The following is a 15,331-nucleotide window of genomic DNA, read 5'->3' as shown; positions in this document are numbered from 1 at the left end:
CTGAAGATTGATTTTTTTTTAAGAAGCATGACTTGATAAAAACTTTTCTTGACTCTGCTTATCCAACTACTTCATTAAATTTGTCCTCCTTTTGGGGGGGTTTGGTGGCTCAGTTGGTTAAGCATCCAACTCTTGACTTTGGCTCAGGTCATGATCTCAGGGTCATGATCTCATGGTCATGCAATTGAGCCCCACTTCAGGCCTGCACTCAGTCCTCTTCCTCTGCCCCTTCCTGTTCTCGTGCATGCTCACACACCTTCTCTCTATAATAAATAAATAAATAAATAAATAAATAAATAAGTAAGTAAGTAAATAAATAAATAAATCTTTAAGAAATCCATCCTACCTTTGACTGCAGAAACAATAATATTTTAGTATCCTACTTTATTCTCTGTTTATTTATCTCTATCTACACACTTTTACCCTTTTCATATTTCTGAAACTACATTCTCAATTGATCCTCAGTCCTCATTTATCTTGATTTTTCTTCAGTAATAACCATATCTCACTGAAAATCCCTTTCCACATGGTGTCAAAAAAACACTTTTTAAATTTTTTTTAAACTTATGACCCTGAGGTCAAGACTTGAGCAGAGATTGAGTCAGATGTTTAATGAACTGAGCCACCCAGGCACCCCTTCAGAAAAACATCTTAATCTTACTATCATCTGTAGAGTCTTTATCTTTTTCTTTAGCTTTTTACCTGTGGCCAGGTCATTGTGAAAGAAAGCTCCTGAAAGTCAAAACTCAGCATTTTGCTCTATAGCCTCCCAGCTCTGACAGATATTAATCTGTCTGCCTTATATATATCACCTGTTTTGATGACTTGGTCATGTACTTCCTGACTTATCTCCACAGCTATAAACTACATTTCCAATTGCCTGGTGAACATTTCCATCTGGAAATCCTGTTATCTTGTTTCATAGGGCACAATACCAGAACTATTGTGAATAGACCTACAAAAGGACTTTTATTCAGGACCATGATAAACACAATTTTTTTCCCTGATAACATGTGATCATATATGATAATCCAACTTTCTCTTTGCCATTATGTTATGCTAGTTTATGTAAAGAGCAGCTTTGTTTTAAATAAAAGATTTTTCAGTTAAAAAAGTAAAGTGATCAAGAGCATACAAGAAGAATGAAGAAATATTGAAATATCAATATCCACTGACATTCACCATTAATGTTTTGGTGATTATGTTTTCTATGGTTTTTTGTTTACATTAATAATATAAAAAATTTTCTGAGCACTTATTTGTGTCAGGAATTTTAAAATTTTGTTTATAATAACTAATGTAACATTTATTATAGTCTTACGAGGAAATCCTCATGATAGCCCTAAGAAGTTAAGGTAGTTCAGGATTTTCTATGCTTCTAGTTGCCTGAACAAAACAAAATTAAATACTCCCTTGAAAGAAGTACCCCTAAGTATTTTTGTCACTTTTATAGACATCTGACACTTATTAGCTAAATAATCAGGTACACTGTGTAATATCATGAAAGCAACAAACTATAGAATAGACCCACGGGGAATTAGATAAAAGAAAAAGGAAACACAGACTTTAAAAGTAATTTGTTTAATATATTCAAAAAATAAAAGACAATATTGGGAAATTTTGCAGAAAATGTGAAAACCAAATGAATATTCTGGAATTAAAATCATTGATAAGAGAATTAATGAATTTGCAGCTATAGCTGAAGAAAATACAGATTAAATCCTGAAGAGGAAGAAAAAAAAAAGATGGAAAAGAGGGAGAGAAATAGAATAAAACACACAGAGAGAGGGTAAAGTGAGGAAATCCAGCATAGATGCAGTCTGAGTCTCAAAGGATGAAAAGATAGAAAGTAGAGAGAAGCAATAAGGCTGAAAAAAATTTAAACATGGTAAAAGACTCTAAGTCACAAATAGACAAAACACTATTTTAAAAGGTTAAATGAAAAGAAATCTATAGACACAATAGTAAAACAGCAAAAAAAAAAAAGATTAAAGTCTTTAAAGTTTATTTTATTTTTCTTTCAAGATTTTATTTATTTATTTGAGAGGGAGAGCATGATCCTGGAGGAGGGGCAGAGGGAGAAGGAGAAGCAGACTCCCCACTGAGGAAGAAGCCAGATGTGGGGCTCCATCCCAGAACTCCAAGATCATGACCTGAGCTGAAGACAGATGCTTAACCAACTGAGTCACCCAGGCATCCAAAAAATCTTTAAATTTTAAAATTAGAAAAAATATAACAAGTTATCTTCAAAGGAGCTAAACAGCCTGGCAGATAAATTCTCAAAGAAACAATTGAGACCTGAAGACAATGGAATAATATCTTAAAAGTGCTGAGAAAAAAAATCAAATCATAATTATATATTCACAGAAAATAATACTCAAGAATATAAATAAAATAAAAATATTTTCAGTTAACCAAACAAAAGATTAGAATCTCTTACCAGCTAGCCCACAATCAAGGAAAAATTAAGGTTTTCTGTTTGTGTTTATTTTTGCAGAGGAAAACTAATTTCAGAAATAACAACAAATGAAAAATAATTATTTAGATAGATTGATTGAATTAGAAATATATATCAACAACAGCATAAATATGAGGAGGGATAGAAATGTCATTAAATTCCTTGCATTTTCTGGTAAGAACTAATTTATAAGGGTTTTGAAAACTTACATGCATTTGTTTTAATCTCCAGGGCTACTAACAACAGATAAATGATGTAACAATGAAAAGCAACAAGCCAATAGATGGGAAAAACTGATTAATAAATAAATCTTAATCAATACAACAGACAACAATAAAAAAAAAAAAAGATGCTAGGAGTGCCTGGGTGGCTCAGCCAGTAAAGCATCTGACTCTTGATTTCTGCTCAGATCATGATCTCAATGTCACGAGATCAAGCCCCACATTGGGCTCCACTCTCAATGCAGAGACTGCTTGGTGTTCTTTCCCACCTTCTCTCCCTCCTCCTCTGAGCCTTCCCCTGCTCACTCACTCACTCTCTCTCAAAATAAAGAAATAAAGAAGGAAAGAAAGAAAGAAGAAGAAGAAAGAAAGAAAGAAAGAAAGAAAGAAAGAAAGAAAGAAAGAGGAAACAAAACAAAATAAATAGTTTAACAGTGGATTTAAAATCATATATATCAATAATTACATTATATGTAAATGAACTAAACCTTCCAACTTAAAATTACAAAGATTATCAGACTGGACTTTTGAAAGCATCATATTTATATGCTGTTTGAAATATAAAAATCAGAAATATAATTGAATAAGCAGGTACAATGGCTAAGCCAAGATGACATAAACTATCACAGAGATAAAAGGGGAATATTTTATAACAGAAAGTGTTTAATTTACCAGGAAGATATAACAATACTAAATTTTCTATACATTGGACAACATAATCTCAAACCATGTAAAGCAAAAACTGATGGGATGGAACACAAAAGATGGAGAGATAAACCCATAATTAGACTGCAAATTTTTGTTTTTATTTAAAATCTCACTAACAGAACAGCTAGTCAAAAATAATTAAATATATAAGCAATTTTAAAAACAGGATTAATGCAGGGCACCTGGGTGGCTCAGGCGTTAAGCGTATACCTTCAGCTCAGGTCATGATCCTAGGGTCCTGGGATCGAGCCCCACATCTGGCTCCATGCTCTGTGGGAAGCCTGCTTCTCCCTGTCCCACTTCCCCTGCTTGTGTTCCCTCTCTTGCTGTGTCTCTCTGTCAAATAAAAAAATAAAATCTTTAAAAAAAATAAAATAAATAAAAACAGGGTTAATGAACTTGATCTAATTAAGATGTATAGAATATCAAATTCATCAATTTCAAAATACTTATTATTTTCAAGTACAATGGAATATTTACAAAGATTGACCATATACATATATGCATGTGCATAATAAAGTCTCAAAAATTTCATAAGATTAAATCCTACAGAACATATTTTTTAACCAAGGTAAAATAAATAAATAACAAAAAGTTAACTGGAAAATCTCTGTATGTTTGAAAATGAAGACATAGTTTATATAATTCATAGATCAAAAAAGAAACCCATCAAAATGGAAACTAGAAACTATTTGACTTGAATAATGATAAAAAAAACACATAAAATTTCTGGGATGCAGCTAAAGGCATATTGAGAGGAAAATGTATAATCTACAATGCATAAATTATTTAAAAAGAAAGACTATGCATCTATCTCATGATTTTGGAAAAATAATGTATTAATCTCAAAAAATGTAAAAAAAAGTGAAAGGAATAAGTGAAGACATTAATAAAATAGAAAAATCTATACATATTTTTGAAAAAAAAATGTGACCCCCCTGATAAGAATAATAAAGAAAAAATAAAGGAGCAAATATCTAATGTCAGGAATGAAAAAAGGAACATCACTACAAAGCTACAGTCAATTAAAACATATTAATATTTAAGTGAGACTATGAGCCACTTTTTTGTTGTTGGAAATTTCAACTAAAAAGAAGTACAAAGTAATAGAGTAAATATATTTTTTCTTATGAAATTTTTGAAAGAATGCCATGTAAATCAAATAGTCATCAATATTTTATTCACTTTTTTCTAAACAATTTACAATTGCTAACCCATGTCATCCTTGCAATCATCCTAAAAGGTATGTATGCTATTATTCTTATTTTTCTAATGAGAAATATAAGAAATGAGGGATTTAAGTAATTGTCCAAGTTCACAAAATTAAGTGTGGAAAGACAAGATTTGAGTTTAAGCAGTCTGGTTCCAGAGTCCATGATTTTAAAACCATTACGCTATGGAGGCTCTTTTAAGAGTTTACAAAGCATTGGTTTTGTTTGATTGTTTTTTTGTTTTCTTTCACTCTTGGGTTTAACAAGTTACATGAGTTTCCAGGAGAGGATTTCTACAAACTAGTTACATGTTGTGACAATTCTGTGAAATTTATGCTGGTATATCTCTGTTTGTTTATAGCTCAAACACCCCACACTCAAGAGAGAACTTTTAAATGCAGCAAATACATTTTTAGTCAGAGATCCCAACTTAACTGTACTTAGAAATCTCCACATATTAAATAATAAAAGGAAAAGTGAAAAGCAATATGCAATAAGAATAAAACAGGGAAAGGGGAAAAGGAACCAAGCACGGATGTTTGGTATAGAAAAGGTAGTAATTAATGTCCATAATAAATAGCATAACTTATACAGCTACATAAAAAATTAGTGAATTACTTTGAGCTTCAACCAAAATTCTGAGAATTGCAATAGGAAATTATCATTTAATCTCCTTTTAAATAAATTCATAAAAACATATGTGGAAGTATCTCTCTGAGTTCATTACTTGATTCTAATGCTAAGGGGAATGCCAAGTTGCCAACCCAACCTTCTAAATATTTTACCAAGTAGATCCTGTAATATTTTACATAGGGGGGGCGCCTGGGTGGCTCAGTCGTTAAGCGTCTGCCTTCGGCTCAGGTCATGATCCCAGGGTCCTGGGATCGAGTCCCACATCGGGCTCCCTGCTCCGCGGGAAGCCTGCTTCTCCCTCTCCCACTCCCCCTGCTTGTGCTCCTGCTCTCGCTATCTCTCTGTCAAATAAATGAATAAAATCTTTAAAAAAATATATTTTACATAGGGGCCAAGAATATAAAATATTGTGAGAGGCAAATATACAAAGACGGGGTTCAGGAACACGTTCTTGAGGAAATCTTTTTATTTATCACTGTATCTTTCACTTAATATTTGGTTGTTTTTTGTTTGTTTTCTTTTTTACATTTAAAATTTTTTTTAAAGATTTTATTTATTTATTTGACAGAGAGAGACACAGTGAGAGAGGGAACACAAGCGGGGGGAGTGGGAGAGGGAGAAGCAGGCTTCCCGCGGAGCAGAGAGCCCGATGTGGGGCTCGATCCCAGGACCCTGGGACCATGACCTGAGCCGAAGGCAGACACTTAATGACTGAGCCACCCAGGTGCCCCCATTTTAAATATTTTTATCATGAACTGTTGGTAAAGACAAGTGAACATATGAAGACTGCATTTAAGTAATAAAGGTTAATACTAAAAGAAACCTATAGAAATAGAACATCGCCAAATACCCAAACTGGATGCTCTTTCTCAATCACATTCCCCAAGAACCCCATTCCTGTTTCAGAGAAACAGTGTGTGTCATTTTTTTCCTGTTAAATTTTTTATTTGAGTGTAGTTGACACACATGTTACATTAGTTTCAGATGACAACATAGTGATTACCTTATGCTCACCACAAGTGTAGCTACCATCTGTCTGTTACATTGACTGTGTTCCTTATGATGTGCCTTTTATTCCCATGACTTATTCATTGCATAGCTGGAAGCCTGTATCTCCCACTCCCTTTCACCCATTTTGCTCATCCCCCTCACCATGCTCCCCTCTAGCCAGCATCATTTACTTCCCTGTGTTTTCATGTTTAATCCTGCTTTTTGGTTTTTATCCATTGTTTTCAGATTCCACACCTGAGTGAAGTCATAGTATTTGTCTTTCTCTGTCTGACTTATTTCACTTAGCATAATAGCCTCTAGGTCCATCCATGTTGTCATAAATGGCATGATCACATCCTTTTTTATGACTACATGATATTCCTGTGTATGTATGCGTGTGTGCGCGTGTGTACCACATCTTCCTTATCACAATTCCAGATTTCAAGAATACCACAAAGCTATAGTAATCAAAATAGTATGACACTGGCATCAATGGAACAGAGTAGAGAGCCCAGAAATAAACACACAGTTATTATGGTCAATTAATCCATGACAAAGGAAGAAAGAATATACAATGGGGAAAAGACAGTCTCTTCAATAAAGGATGCTACAAAAACCAGACAGCTACATGTAAAAGAATAAAACCATATGCAAAAATAAACTCAAAATGGATTAAAGATATTAATGTGAGACCTGACACCATAAAAATCCTAGAAGAGAGCACAGGCATTAATTTCTCTGACACTGGCCCTAGTAACATTTTTCTAGATACGTCTTCTAAGGCAAGGGAAACAAAAGCAAAAATAAACTATTGAGACTACATCAAAATAAAAAGCTCTGCACAGTGAGGGAAAGCATCAACAAAACAAAAGGGCAACCTTCTCAATGGGAGATGATATTTGCAAATGATATATCTGAGAAGGTCTAAATATCTAAAATTTATAAAGAACTGAACACCCAAAAAAGCAAACAATATGAGTAATAAAATGAGCAGAGGACCTGAATAGATATGAATGCATTTTTAATCATTATTTTTTTTTAGTTTTACAAAGTTTGCATGTAATCTTAAACCATATGTTGTTTACTATTACTTATTTTTGAAATTTGAAAATGATATTCTATTGCATGTGTCACAGTTTCCTTTTTTCAATGATCAGTATCTTTGCAACATTGATCCATATTGATATGTTTAAATTTCACTACTTTGGGGCGCCTGGGTGGCTCAGTTGGTTAAGCGACTGCCTTCGGCTCAGGTCATGATCCTGGAGTCCCGGGATCGAGTCCCGCATCGGGCTCCCTGCTCGGCGAGGAGCCTGCTTCTCTCTCTGACCCTCCCCCCTCTCATGTACTCTCTCTCATTCTCGCTCTCTCAAATAAATAAATAAAATCTTTTAAAAAATAAATAAATAAATTTCACTACTTTATTGTATTCAATCTATAAATATGTTACACTTTATTCATTTTCATGTTTCTGTACATAAAAGCTATTTATAGGCTGTTGTTTCTTTTTAATTATTTGTTTTCTTGTTTTTGCTATAAAGAACAGTATTATAAAAATCTGCTGGTGAATCTATAAAAGAGTTTATCTAAAGCAGAATTTTTCAACCTTTGTCTCATTCACATTTTTTTTAAGATTTTATTTATTTATTCATGAGAGACAGAGAGAGAGAGAGAGAGAGAAGCAGAGGGAGAAGCAGTCTCCCAAGGAGCAGGGAGCCTGATGCGGGACTCCATCCCAGGACCCTGGGATCATGACCTGAGCCGAAGGCAGACGCTTAACCATCTGAGCCACACAGGCGCCCTGTCTCATTCACATTTGGACCAAGTCTCCCTTGGTTTGGTGTGGGGCTGTCATATGCACTTTAGGATGTCTAGCAGCATCCCTGGCCTCTACACACTTGATACCAGTAGTGCCTCTTTGTCCAATTCTAACAGCCAAAAATGTCTCCCAACATTACCTAATGTCCCCTTAGGGAAGAAGTTGCACCTGACTGAGAACGACTAAAGTTATACATGTAGAAGAGGAGAACTATTGAATATAAACATGAAAATGTGCACTTTTTGCAAGATACTACTGCCAAAACATTTTTCAACCAATAGTGTGTAAGAATGTCTCATATTTTTGTTGAGATATTCTTCAACCTCATCAAATATTTGATAGTGTTTGTAATTTCAACTGGCTAATGTAAAATGGTATTTCATTGTGTGTATGTCCTTTTTGAACTTATGTTTCATTTTTTAGAGCAGAGTTAGGTTTAACAAATGATCAGAAAATGCAGAGTTCCCCCTCTCCCCAATTCTACTCTGATTCCATACTGTTTCCCTATTATTTATATCTTGTATTGGTCAGTGCTTTTGTTACAGTTGATTAGGGTTTATTCTTTATGTTATTCATTCCATGGGTTTCAATAAATATATAATCAAAAGTGTCCATCATTACAGTATCATATAGAACAACTTCACTTCCTAGAAATTCCCATGCCTCATCAATTCTGCACCCCCCGCAAACTTCTGTCAACCACTAGTCTCTATTGTCTTCATACTTTTGCCTTTTCCAGAATGTCACATACTTGGAATCATATAATATTAGCCTTCTCAGAGTTTTTTTTTTTCTTTTTTTCAACTTTGCAATTTATTATTACTTAGTAAGATTAACCATCTATTCAGATGTTTAAGGCAAGCAGTATTTTCTACTCTGTGAAATAATTGTGTCTTTTGGCTAATTTTGATTGGAGATGTTTATAGTTACTCACTGATCTGTAGTTCTTAATATTTTGTATGCTAATTCTTGTACAATTATGTGTTGTAAATACGTACTTCTCAAATTATTTATGGTAAAGAACTAGATATCCTTTTTATTTTCAATCCTATAAAACTACCACTTTTGAAAAATACAATACAAATTATTTACTAGAAAAATAAAAGTGGATAAAATATACAATATCACATTTTTTATTATTAGAGTCAACAAACGTACATTTAATTTCCAATACGTCTATTTATTTTTAAGTATATGTGATTTAGAAAAAATATTATTAAAAACTATACACATATATGTGTGTGAATAAGCGATTAATGCATACAGAGAACTACCATTATACTTACAACTTTTTGTTATTACATAATTGGAAATAAACAAAGTTAGGAATGAAATAGCAGTTATTCACATTAAAAGTCTATAAGAACACTTGAACACTATTTCTTCAGTATTTAATTTCATATGGAAACAGGACTTAATAGGTATATAATTCATACACAGGAAAGTACATAAATTTTAAGTTAGGGATTTGTGTTGTAAATGGAAGAGTAACCCCCTTGTGGGTTCTTTAAGGATCATTCCAGTGTGGCTGTGAAATTACACTCTGAAAGGCATATAAAATTAAAGGATTTATTATACTCACAGGTTCTAAAAAGGGAGGCAAAATAGACTCAGATGGCCAGACAGTCACCAAAAGCCCAAAGTTTGATCATTGTAGGCAAGGAAGAAGCAGAGGAATGACCTATGGGCAATGGGAAAATACCTTTATTGTCATGAGTGAGGTAGTTTGTAGTACATTGGAAGAATTCACATTGGATAATTTGAATGTAACTGGATCAATGTGGAAAAGAGGAAAGGGATAATATAGGGAAGTCATCATGAGACTTACTGCTTCAATACACATATTGAGAATGGATACCCAGAATGGGAAATAGCTAGATAAAAGTTCAAAACAAACAAGGCAGGTGCTGACACTCAAGGAGCCATTGATAGAATAAATAACAGCCTTACTTTATAAGATTAATGAGATTTGCCATCACATAGATTAGGATAGAGAAAATTTACATCATTTAGAATGTTCCCTTTGCTTCTTTTCAATCCCCTCTCACCCAGAGTCAGCCACTATTTTTATTTTTATCACCATAGATTAATTGTGTCTGGTCTTAAAGTTAATACAAACGGAATCATATTTAGGGATCTGGCTTCTTTCACACAGCATAGTGTTTTGGGATTCATCCATGTTGCATTATTAATAATTTGTTCTTCTTATTGCTCAATAGTTTTTCATTATATAAATATACCGATTTTGTTGTTTAACCATTCTCCTTAACCATTAATAAGCATTTAATTTGTTTCCAGCTTTTGACAGGTATGAGTAAAGCTTCTGTGAACATTGGTCCATGTCTTTGTGTGGATATTTGAATTCATTTTTCTGAGGTATTTTGCTAAGAGTGGAATTGTTATGTAATAACTTAGAAAATGCTACATAGTTTTCCAAGGTGGCTTTCCATTTTACATTTTCATCAGCATTATGAAATTTATAGTTGCTTCACATTCTCACAAATATTTTCCTTGCTATTTTAGTAGATGTAAGTGGTATCACACTGTGGATTCAATTTGCATTTTCCTTATGATAATAATTGCTATTCAGATATCTTTTCTGATGTGCTGATTTGAGACTTGGTAAACTTTTGTAAAAATTTGATATAATTTTTATTATTGACTTGTAGGAGTTGTTGATTCATTCTGGATACAAATACTGTTTCAGGTACATGTAGTATTCTCCAATCTCTGGCTTGTTTTTTTACTTTCTAATGGTGTATTTGATGAAGGATTTTTTATTTTAAAGATCAATATATCAGCTTTTTTCATGTTTGGGACATTTCAGTGTTATATCTATGAAAATTTTGCCTACACCAAGTTCATGAAGACTAGTTTGTTTTCTGCTAGAAAATTTTAAAGTTTTTGCATTTTGTTTTATGATTCACATTCAATTAATTTTTATATTGTTGAATAAAAACTTTTCTTTCTTTTTAGTTTTTTTGTATATGAATATTCAGTTGTTCCAATACCATTCATTGAAATAACTATTTTTTAACAGATTTTTTGGCTATTCCAGATCCTCTGCATTTTATTTTTCAAAAGTACAATCAAAAGCCTCCTTGGTTATTGATTGTCATTGCATTGAATCTTTAGATCAATTTGAAGAGAATTTGTATCTTATTTTGAGACTCGTAATTTATGAATATAAGTACAACTCCATCAATTTAGTTACCTGTTCAAGTTGTGTAAAAAAGATTTGATTAGCATTTACTGTGGAAGTCTTGGAAATTGTTTCTAGATATGTTTTTATAGACTGTAATCTCCTTTAAATTCATTTTCTAATAGTTTTTTTTTCTTTCTGGTGTATAAGTACAATTGATTTTTGCATGTTGTCCCTTGACCTTTTCAGATTCACTTAATTGTTCTAATAAGTGGTTTGTATACTCTTTTAGATTTTCTGCATATACAATTATGTCATATGCAAATAAAGACTATTTGATTTCCTACTTTGATCTATTTATCTGTCTAATTTAGTGCATTAATTAGTTCCTCTATGACAACAAATGGGGCCTATGTCCTTGCCTTGTTTTAGACCTAGAGAAAAGCATCCAATATTTGAATATCAGAATATATATATTGTATGAATACTATTTACTTATTGAAGAAGTTTTTTTCTTTCATGAGTGGAATGAATATTTTTTAATTGGTTTTGAACTTTATTGAACACATTTTGAAATCATGAAGATTATATAGTTTTTCTACTTAATACTTTTAATTACGAACGTTATAGCTATCTTTCATCCCTAGGCTAAATCTCTCTTGGTCATAATATGTATTTTTAAAGTTTTTCCCCTTTCTTTCTTTCTTTTTTAAATTTTAATTCCATTGTAGTTAACATACAGTGTTATTTTAGTTCAGGTATACATTATAGTGATTCAACAATTCCATATATCACTCAGTGCTCATCAAAATAAGTGTACTCTCACATAACAAGAATAACATGTTATATATTGCTAGATTTCATCTGCTAATACTTTGTTAATTATTTAAAATTTTATGTTCTGGAATTTTCTATTTTTTTAGTTTTCTTTCTTTTTTTTTTTTAGTGTCCTTGCCAGATTTTGATATCAAGATTACACAGGTTTTAGAAATAAGCATAGAAGTATTTCCTTTTTTTATATTCTCTGAATGGACTTGGGTAAGATTGATATTATTTTGTTTTAAATTTTTCATAGAATATACTAATGAAACAATGTGGGCCTAAGGGTTTATTTTATGGAGAAATTTCAAATTATGGTTTTAATTTATTTAACAAATATATGACTATTCCAATTTTTCATTTGTTGTTATGTCAGTTTTGGAAGGTTTTGTTTTTCTCAAAGTTACTGTATCTGAATTGGCAAGAGATAGAAAAGGAAACCCTGGACCCTCCTTGCTCTCACAAACATGCTGATTCAACAACATGGACAAATTCCTTTTGTTAGAAATCCACAAACCTGTTGAAAGGCTCTGAGATGGGGGGGTGGAGGGCTGGAAAGTCAAAATGAAGACAATAAAAAAATTCATGACACCTTCATCATAATCTTTCCCCCCTACTCAGTGCCACACAATTAGGAGAAAAACCAGAATTCCTAGCATCTCCCTGAGAAGGGAAGGAGAGGACTGAACCATATGTCCAAAGTTCAGACTATTTAGGGGGCTGCCTGAGGGGCTGGTTATTGTACTGACTGAGTATGAGCACTCACAGGAAAGGGCCCCAGGCTGGGGAACACTTGAGAACATAGTCAGCAGTTTGCATTAGCATGCTCTACTAGCCAAAGTGCTTCCTGGTTCAGCACAGAGCAAGCGAGAACACCTAAATCCTTCCTTCTCCCTAGGAAAGGAAAGAGTTGAAGCATGCAAGAAAGAAAGAGAAAAAATAAAACATATATCTAACATTCAGACTTTTCAGGGAGGTCACCAAGGGATTGGTTTCTGTCTTGCCTGTCTCAGTACTGACAGGACTTAGTATACTCTAATGCCTGGAGACCACTGAGAACAACAGAAAAGAACTAGTGGAATGTTGCTTCTCCAGAGGACTTGCAAGATGGCAAACAGACACGAGAGGGAGCAAGATATCATAAATTCCTGAAAAAATAAACCAGCAAATTACAAATTTACACAGACAAGTTTAGAAAAAAGACACATCCACCAAAAAGTTTTGAGAGGTCCACCAGAATCTCTAGCCAGGCTAATTGGTGAAGGTCTTCCCATATATGAATATGAATCCAGTCCACAGAAACTGAGAAAAGGGCTGTTTTTTCAAATATGCAGGTACCAACATTGTTGAGGGTATTTTAAAAACAAACAAACAGGGAAACAAAGCTCAGATAAAGAAACAAAATAAGTTTCTATAAACCAATATCAAAAAAAAGAGGGTTTCATTACCTAACAAAGAATTCAAAATTATGATCATAAAGATCATCACTGAGTTCTGAAAAACAATTTATGAATAAGTTAGAAATTTTCAAATAGAAAAAAATACAGAAATTTTGGAGCTGAAAAATAAAATAGTCAAACTGAAAAATTAACTAGAAAGGTGTAATAACAGACTATCAACTAGAAGAGAGAGTCAACAAACTCAAAGACAGGGAAGACATTTAGAATTATCCTATCAGAAAAGCAAAAACAAAAAAGAATGAAAAAGAGTGAAGAAAGCTTAGGGACTTAGGAGACTTCATGAAATAGATCAATATATGCATTATAGGAGTCCCAAACAGAAAGGAGAGAAAGGAGAAAAAACTTACTGAGAAAAATAATGGCCAGTGCCTTTTCTCAAGATGATTATGAGTTGTTTTTTTTGTTTTCATTTGCTAATGTGTTGTATCACATCAGTTCATTTGTATGCATTGAAACATCTTTGCTTCTAAGGAATAAATCCCATTTGGACATGGTGTATAATCCTTTTAATGTACTAATGAATTCAATTTGCCCCCATTTATTAAGAATTTTTGCATCCATATTCATCAAGGATATTTGCCTGTAGTTTTCTTTTCTTGTGTTGTCTTTTTCTGGCTTTGGTATCAAGGTGATACTTGCCTTATAAAATGAGTTTGGAATTGTTTTCATCTATTTTTGTAATAGTAAAAAGAGTTGGTATTAATTTTTTTTTAAATGTTTGGTAGAATTCACCAATGAAACTATCTGTTCCTGGGCTTTTCATTGTTAGGAGACTTTTGATTTTTGATCTAATCTCCTTATTTGTTATTAGTCTGTTTAGGTTTTCTATTTCTTTTTGATTCAGTTTAGCTTTTGATAAAGTTCAACATCTATTCATGATTAGAGCTTTCAACAAACTAGGTACAGAAAGAGCTTACCTTAACACAATAAAGGCTGTATATGAAAAATCCCACAGATAATATAATCAGTGGGGGAAAATCTAAAAGCTTTACCTCGAAGATATAGTACAAGGCAAGAGTGCCCACTATCATTACTTCTATTCAATACAGTATAGGAAGACCTAGCAAGAGCAATTAGATTAAAAAGAAAGAAGGAAAGAAAGAGAGAGAAAAAGAAAGAAAGAAAGGAAAGTCATTCAAATTGAGTAAAATTAACTCTGCAGATGATGAGATGATCACATATGTGGAAAACCTTAGAAAGTCAAGAGAAAATTGTTAGAACTAATAAATAAACTCAGCAAATCTGTAGCATACAGAAACTCGTTGCATTTCTATATACAATGAACTATCTGAAAAGGAAAAGAAGAAAACAATACCATTTACAATACTGGCAAAAAAATATTTAAAGTTAAGAATAAATTACCAAAGAGATTTAAAAAAAAAAAACCCAAACAAAAAACAAAAAAATCTGTACACTGAAAATTACAAAACATTGATGAAGGAAACTACAAAAGATACAAATAGAAATGCACCTCATGTTTTTGGATTGGAAGAATTAATATTAAAATGTTCATACTATTCAAAGTAATCTACACAATCTACAGATTCATTGCAATCTCTATCAAAATCCAATGATATTCTTCACAGAAATAGAAAAGACAATCATAAGATTCATATGGAACCAGAAAAGACTGAAATAGATAAAGTAATCTTGAGAAAGAAGAACAGAGCTGGAGGCATATTTCCTGACTTCAAACTATATTACAAAGCTATAGTAACCAAAACAGTATGGTACTGGCATAAAAAGGACATATTTCCTAATTGAATAGAATAGATTGCCTCTAAATAAATGCCTGATCAGCTGATCTTTACAAAGGATGCTAAGACCACAATATAGGGAAAAGATAATTTCTTCAACAAATGGTTCGGGA

This window comes from Neomonachus schauinslandi, chromosome 2 (genome assembly GCF_002201575.2).
Source record: "Neomonachus schauinslandi chromosome 2, ASM220157v2, whole genome shotgun sequence".
Lineage (NCBI taxonomy): Eukaryota > Metazoa > Chordata > Mammalia > Carnivora > Phocidae > Neomonachus > Neomonachus schauinslandi.
The sequence above is the reverse complement of the archived record's forward strand: the minus strand, read 5'-3'. Positions refer to the sequence as shown.